General features: G+C 59.2%; 1 long non-coding RNA gene across 1 annotated transcript; it reads right to left on the reverse strand.

Moving 5' to 3' along the window:
* Positions 1 to 1191: 1191 nt before the first annotated feature.
* On the reverse strand, positions 1192 to 3221 carry LOC130832480 (uncharacterized). The gene is made up of 3 exons (XR_009048291.1): positions 2962 to 3221; positions 1746 to 1910; positions 1192 to 1314 (listed from the first exon to the last, which is right to left on the reverse strand). It is a non-coding gene; the product is annotated as an uncharacterized LOC130832480 (long non-coding RNA).
* Between the last annotated feature and the right edge of the window lie 2250 nt (positions 3222 to 5471).

Here is a 5471-nt window from a genome sequence, read left to right on the forward strand (position 1 = left end):
GGTGGGCCTGGGGGGGGTTGCTGTGTGCTGGGGGCCCAAGCAGGGCTGGTGGGGACCCGACCTGAGCCTGGCCCGGGCAGGGGCCACCGACTCCTTGGGCTCCCGGGTGGCTGCGGGGCCCGTGGCGAGACTGACCCGGGTGTGGGGCTGGGGTCTGGCAGCCCTGGTTGTGAATGGCCTGGGGAGGTGGGGTGCACGGCGGCCTGAGCCATCGGGTACCAGCAAGGAGTCTGCATGGCTGAGGGCCCATTTTCTCAGTGTCCCCGCCAGGGCTAGTGGCAAAGCCAGTCTGAGGTGAGAAGTGGGGGAGCTCAGTGGCAAGCGGGGCCCCCGGCACCACGGGACCCCCCAGAGCCGGAGCCGCGATGAGGGCTGGGCCACGTCCACGGTGGGACATCGGTCCTCCTGTCCCGGGTCTGTTGAGGTGACCGCGGCTTTATCCCTGGGATGCTCAGCCCACTGTGCTGTGTCCCCCTGAAGGTCACCTGCCTTGCGAAAGCTGGGAGGTACCGCAGCCTTTCCCAAGGCCTCCGAGGGTGAGGGGCAGTGCCAGGAGGTGGATGAGAAGGAAGGTGCTCTAACATCCACGTCTCCTGGTGCCTCCCTGGGGCAGTGGGTGCAGCGCAGGCCCAGTGGGCCTGGGCAGTGGCTGCTTACAGGGTCCCACAGAGCTAGACGCCCGCCCCCCCGGCCGCTGTGTTTCCTACCTGTGTTTTTCCTTTGTGCTTTGATACTGCTCCTCGGGCAGTGCCTCCCTGGGATCCGGCTGAGAAGCTGGATGATGCCCGGAAGGTGACACATCAGCCGGCTGCCTTCGGGGGACCCTGGAGCCACTGAGAACACAGGCAGGCCCTCTGGGTGTGTCCTGCCGCCACCCCTCCTCCCCTCCTACCTGGGCCCTGAGAAGGGCGCGGCTGGCTATGCAGGAAGCCTGCCCTCAGAGGCCAGGGCTCTGTGAGGCGCAAGCAGGTGCACGTGAGGGATGGGTCTCCGCACTCATGGCTCAGAGCCCGCCCACCGCCCCGGGCCTCGGCGCCGGGTGAGAAAGACGGCCTGGGCCCCGGTCCTGCCCCGGCCGCCCTGGATCCAGAGGCCACGGGACAGCGGGCGCCTCTGCTGGTGTCTGCGGGCTGGAGGCGAGGGGCCCCGGGAGGGGCAGCTGCTGGTCCTGCTGAGCGAGGACCTGGCGCCGCGTGGCTGACTCGCTTTCCCAGGAGGGAGGGGGTGAGCCGGCATCGCTGAGGAAGGATTCCGGCTTGCGGCTGTGCATCCCGGCAGGTACAGCTCTTCCACGCCCAACAGTCCCTGTCTTCCCTGCAGCAGGAAAGGAAGATACGACATCCCCCAGCAGCCTCGCTTCTCCCGTTCCCGTGTCTGCCCGGCACCTGCAGGGCCCCGGGGGTCTGCTTGGATCCTCTCGGGAGGGGGTGTCCTTGACCGAGTCCTCGGGACTCAGCTACTGAGTGAGCCGATCTGAGCCTTGTCTTGAGTCGTGAAGGCCACGGCTCCCCCAGGGCAGGCCTGGCCTCAACATTCCCCCAAACAGAAGAAAGAGGGTGGCAGGAGGGCGGGCACGGGACGCCCAGGGGACACCACTTCTTCCAGAGCTGTCACCTGGTGCTCATGCCTGCCTGCTGTCAGATGCAGGGGCCAGGGTGGGGGTGCTGTCTGGAGGGGGGGACGGTTGAGGAAGCCCCTGTGCAAAGGTGGGGGGAGGGTGCACCACGCACAGATGGGGGACTCACCTGCAGGAAGTGTCTGTGTCTCGTCCTCCGCTGGGCAATGGGGGGAGGGTGTCTGCTGGCCCTTTGGCCTCTGTCTGCCCAGGTGATGAGAACCCAGCGGGCTCTGCTTGAATGGAACCTATTTTCCACTCTTCTTTTGTGAGCAGCGTCTCCCTGGCATCTTTCCTGAGATTTGAATCCACAGAGAGTAGATTGAGGAAAACAAAACCTCCGCACTCTTACCAGCTGGTCAGGATGGAGGCCATCCCACCCAGAGTCCTGCCTGTCCGGGGATTGGAGGAGGACCGTGGAAATAACAGTACCAGCCATACACGGGAGCCACGGGCGAGGCACCGAGTGCGGCCTTTCACAACAAGCCTATGGAACGCGGACTGTCTTATCCCCACTTCATAGATGGGATAACTGAGGCTCCCAAGTAAGAAATTTGGTCCAGAGCCCACCACCAGCTCGTGGCAGAGCTGGCTTTGAGCCAGGACCTGTGGGCTAAAGGTCTCAGGTCCTGAGCGCCCTCCAGCTCGGGGGAAGGCATCCTCAGGACTCGCTCTGCCCTTGGGTCCACGACCTGGGGCCGGATCATCCTCACCTCCGGCTCCACCCATCCTGCAGCGCCCTCCAGCTCCTGGGCACAGCGACGGGGCTCTGCTTCTTGACCTTGCCCTGAGGCTGTGGTGTCCGTCACACCCCCCCGGTTGGTCTCACCTGTCTGTAAGCTGTGAAATCCCATTTTCTGATTCTTCCATGTGAGACAGCCCAACTAGGGCAGCCCAGGTGGGAGCCTCCTTTTTCCCTCCAGCGGGCTTCCTTGCTGTCTGGGTCCTCATCACAAAGCATCCCACGGAGGGAACTGCCTGCTTTGGTGCCCACCCTGGGCCTGGCATCCGTGGGGGCTCCGCCCTCACACCCTCAGCCCCGCCCCCTCTCCCTCAGCTCCACCCTCCCCCCAGCTCCGCCTCCTCTCCCTCAGCTCCGCCCTCCTGTCCCTCAGCTCCGCCCTCCTCTCCCTCAGCTCCGCCCTCCTGTCCCTCAGCTCCGCCTCCTGTCCCTCAGCTCCGCCCTCCTCTCCCTCAGCTCCGCCCTCCTGTCCCTCAGCTCCGCCCTCCTGTCCTCAGCTCCGCCTCCTGTCCCTCAGCTCCACCCTCCCCCTCAGCTCCGCCCCCTCTCCCTCAGCTCCGCCCCCTCTCCGCCTCTGGGCAGCTGCTCCGCAGCGTTTTTTCACCTTTGGTTTTCGGCAGTCTGATGATGTGTCTGGACCTGGTGTTGTTTGAGTTAATCCTGTTTGGCGTCCACTGAACTTCTTGAATCTGCAAAGTTATGTCTTTCACCAAATTAGGGGAGTTTTCGGCCGTTATTTGTTTACGTGTTTTTTCCGCCCCACACACTCTCCCCTCTTTCCGGCCTCCAGCGATGTCACTGTCAGGCCCCGCACATCTCTGTCCGCCTTCCCGAAGGATTCCTGAATGTTCTCTCCTCTGTGCCGGTCTCCTGGCCGCCGGCAGGGCCGGAGGCGGCACTTGGCTTTCTGCACGTGGGGGCCGCTCCGGGGGTGGGGGCAGGAGGCCGGTCTCCCAAATCCCTGTGCAGGATCCGATGCCAGGGTGCTGGCTGCAAAGCAGAGAGTCCCTTCCTTCCTTCCCACCTGGAGAAAAGGAGAGACACTGTCTGGGGCTGCGCACTGCCGGGACGGAGACTGGCCACACACTAAACACCAACCCCTCCACCCCCCTGCCCCATCCCTGGCACCCACCATTGTACTTTCTGTCTGTGAATTTGACTCCTCTGGGACCTCCTATAAGTCCTGGCTCACGTCACGTAGCGTCACATCCTCAAGGTTCATCCATGTTGTAGCTGGTGTCAGAATTTCCTTCCTTTTTAAGGCTGAGTGATATTCCATTGCGTGGATCACATTTTGTTTGTCCGTTCATCCTTCAGTGGCCATCCACGTTGTTTCCGTCTTTTGGCGATTGTGAATAACGCTGTGACAAAGACGGTTGTGCAAATATCTCTTCAAGACCCTGCTTTCATTCGTTCAGGTAAACACCCAGAGGCGGTGTGGGATCGGACGGTAATTCTACGTTTAGTTTTTTAAGGAACTGCCATCCTGTTTCCAGCTTTCCCGTCTTTTACCTTCAGTGGAATCGTTCAGTATGTGTGTGTATCGGGCTTCTTTCATGTGACACTGTATTCACAAGACTCATCCTGGTTGTCACATGCAGTGGCAGCCTGTTTCCTTGCACTGCTGTGTTGTATACCATTGTCCACACACACAACAGTTCGTCCATTGAGTGGCTCGTGGACACTGGGCTGGCTCCAGTCTGGGGCTGTTGTGAAAGGTGCTGCTGTCCTCGCAGCCCGAGCCTGGGGGGACCTGTGCAGAGCCAATGGTCCAGGGTGTGCATGTGCCTTAGCTGGATTTTTACAAGCCTTCTCTGTGCAAAATTCCCTCGGGAAGTACCAAATATTTCCGAAGTGGATGGTAACCCTGTGACAACCCCTCTGTGGGGCAGACGCGATCGTTTCCCCAGTGTCGCGGGTCGGGATGAAGCCCTGAGGCTGAGCAGCTTGCCCAGTCCCGCGGCTGGTGAGCCGCTCCAGGGCACGTGTTCCCACGGTCCACACAGCCTTGCTTCCCCTCTGAGAGGCAGGCGCTCGTTTTCCTCTCCACCGCGCATGCTGCCTTTTAGAAATTCCGTTTTAATCGCAAGGAAAATATTATGACAGCAGGCCTGCCCCAGCCACCCCGCCGCTCCCTCCGCTGCTCTTACAGTAACGGACTCTCCGAATCCGGCTGAGAGGAGGGTGCCCGTCTCCCTCATCTGTGCCTGCCTGTCTCGTTCAAGTGCGTGCCTCTTCGCGTTACCATTCCAAGTCACTCAATCGGAAGTGATTTATAGAACAAAATCAGTGGGAACGGAAAGGTGATTAGTCAGCAGGGGAGCTAGGAAACTGATCCTCTTGTCTTGTAATTTCTTCTGATTTGTAGCAAGAAAGCTTACGAAGGTCCCGTGGTCACCTGAGAGCAAGGACCAGTGTCCATGTGCTCTTGACCATCTATGTATCTACTCACTCCTGTCTTATAAAATAGCACGCATGTGGTGCCCGCCGTTTTTCCTAACCCTCTTTGCTCCACGTAGCGTGTATAATGGATACCATTCCGTGCCCGTAAATGTTCTACAGATTTCTCGGTGGCTACAGCCTACTCTACCATAATTTATGTAACGTATGTGGACTGTTTCCAGCTTCGGGGATTGTGTAATGACTAGTTTCACATGCAAATCTTCAGGGAGAAACGTACTTCCTTAGGACATATTTCCACGAGTCTTATTGGGATTTTAGTCCATCCCCACACCCTCCAAAAACAATGTGCCAATTTATACTCCTACCTGCAGGCCGTGAGGATGTCTATTCTCTGTTCTTTAGCCAGAATCGGCTTTACAATTTAAACCATTGCTTGCCGGTTTGGCAGGAGATAAACGGACTAGCACCAGGGCTTCCATCCCGTTTCTTTGATTCCGGCAAAGGGAAGCGTGTGCCCTGCTGTGAGCCGCGCAGCCCGTGAGACGCCTGTGCAAGTCTTGTGCGTGTTTTCTGTGCACATGCTTGTCCTTCAAAAGCATGCTGCTTGTTCAGATGCTGTTAACCGTTTGTCTGTAACATAGATTGAAACACGTATTCCTGGTTTGCCATTTGCTTTTGATTTCAGTTTATGGTGTCTTTAACCATACAGAC

This window comes from Hippopotamus amphibius, chromosome 12 (genome assembly GCF_030028045.1).
Source record: "Hippopotamus amphibius kiboko isolate mHipAmp2 chromosome 12, mHipAmp2.hap2, whole genome shotgun sequence".
In the NCBI taxonomy this organism is placed as follows: Eukaryota; Metazoa; Chordata; class Mammalia; order Artiodactyla; family Hippopotamidae; genus Hippopotamus; species Hippopotamus amphibius.